We start from the raw sequence: 2372 nt of genomic DNA, 5'->3' as shown, positions 1-2372 counted from the left end.
GTTACTGTTCTGTGCTTGTGTGTCTAGCGCTAAAGGCTCCACAATAACTCCTTGTGTTGCTAGCTATTTTAATACGTCTAGTTTAACTATAGCTATCTTGTTATCTGCCTTAATAGTCTTAACTAAGATATTATAGTAATTTTTTAAGAAAAGGACAAATATTAATAGTAACGTAGTTCACAAGCGAGCGGTCCAACCCAAGCGAGCGGTCCATCCCAACCATGATAGCCTAATAACTACTTTGCATTACAATGCTATCCCAACGCAACGTGCAATTAACCTATACTAAAGGGACCTTACAGCTTGCTATCTAAGCTATAATTAAAGATTGTGATAAGAGTAAAAGACGCGCTATTGCAGCCTTCAGCGTACCTTAAACTACTGTCTGCTAATAGCGCCAAGGAGCCCTCTCTCAACGCGATCGCGAGCCTAATTTAAAGAAGCTGAGCAAACTAGAGGAGGAGGCCCTTGTACAACGTATACTTGAGCTTGACACAAGAGGAATACCTGCTACAAAGGCTATAGTGCGAGATATGGCCAATGATCTGCTTGCTGAGCGCGGTGGAGAGCCTGTTGGCAAGCACTGGGTAGACAACTTCAAGACGCGTACGCCTGAGATCAAGCTTCGAAGGAGCCGTCCATATAATCGCCAGCAAGCCCTTAACGAAGATGCACGCGTTATAACGCCCTAGTTTAAGCTAGTTGCTAACACAAAGGCTAAGTACAGCATCACAGACGAAGACATGTACAACTTTAACAAGACAGGCTTTATAATAGGGGTTATCTATAGCTAGATAGTCTTTATAGGCTCTGAGAAGCGTAGCACAAAGAGCCTGCAGCTAGGGAACTGTAGTTAGGTCACTAATATACAAGGAGTTAACGCTAAAGGATAGGCTATCCTACCCTTCCTTATCTTCCCTGGCAAGGTCCTTATTACCTTATGGTTTCACAATCTACCTTAGGATTAGGTAATTAAGGTTAGTCCTAATAGCTGGATGTTAAATAAGCTTGGTATTGCCTGGCTGAAGCACTTCAATACCTATACAAAAGACTAGAAGGTGGGTGCACACAGGCTGCTAATTGTGGACGGCTATAAGAGCCACAGCTCACATGAATTCCACAAACACTGTAAGGAAGAGAAGATTATTGTTCTCTGTATGCCTGCTCACTCGTCGCACCTGCTACAGCTACTTGATGTGGGTTGCTTTTCGCCTTTAAAGCGGGCATATGGTGATAAGATTAGTAGCTTGGCATAGTACGGCTCTAAGCAGATTAAGAAGGAGGCTTTCCTACTAGCCTTTAAAGCAGCTTTTAAGAGGTTAATTACAAAGGAGAACATCTGTGCAGGCTTTAGGGGCGCTGGACTAGTTCTACACAACCTAGAGGCGGTGATATCAAAGCTTGATGTGGTCCTTTGTACACTAACTCCACCAAAGCCAGAGGACACCCCATAGGAATTGAAAACTCTAAGCAACCTCTGTAAGATAGAGGCTCAGTTAACGCTAGTTCGTGAGCGTGTACAACTGCACAGAGATTCCCCAGTTTCTCCTCTGCTTAGAGCAGTTGAGCAGCTGAACAAGGGCATTGCACAGATAGGGCATGATAGCGTGTTAATGCAACAGGAAATAGCAGGGCTTTGCAAGGCAGTAGAGATAGCAACAGAGGTTAGAGGTTAAAAGAGGAAGTGTATTTAGGCAGCAGAGAGTCTCACGGTAGGTAAGGTAGCTGATTTAATAGCTAAAAGGGAGGGTAGTGGGCAGCAGGGGGGCAGAGAGCCTGTAAAGAAGGTGCGCACACAGAGGCGTTGCGGACGTTGTAGAGAGACTAGCCACAACACTCACACCTGTGCAGTTGAAATTGTTAATGCATCTAATAGCGACAAGTCTAAATAGTATCTCTATCACCTGCAAATTGCAGTAAGTGGTGGTGGTGTTGCAGCATATGCATTGCAATCATCTTAACTCTGTTAGGTGGACCACTCGCTTGGGTTGGACCGCTCGCTTGTGAACTACGTTACCTTAATAATTAACTTTGCTATGTAATAATCTATAAAGTAGAGGTCCTACTATAGGCCTAAGAACCTATTAGTTATAAGTATCTAGCTCTTTTCTTTAGTAACTCCTTATACTTTATAGGAGTAGAAGTTAATACTAAGTCTTTCTCTAGGTCTGTTATTAATAATTCTTAGTGTGTAGCTAATTTACTATTATAATTTAGCTATTCTATAAGTATTATATTTAACTATAGTAATGCCTTAGATCTACACCCCCTAAGTCTGCTAGACAATGTGTTTAATTGCAGCAGGACTAGGGTGACTAAGATGCTTGTGCTACTATATTGCTAAGGCCTTCTATAGTCCTCTCTTAGTGCGT

Source organism: Didymella exigua, assembly GCF_010094145.1.
Source record: "Didymella exigua CBS 183.55 unplaced genomic scaffold M421scaffold_57, whole genome shotgun sequence".
NCBI classification, from domain to species: domain Eukaryota; kingdom Fungi; phylum Ascomycota; class Dothideomycetes; order Pleosporales; family Didymellaceae; genus Didymella; species Didymella exigua.
The sequence above is the reverse complement of the archived record's forward strand: the minus strand, read 5'-3'. Positions refer to the sequence as shown.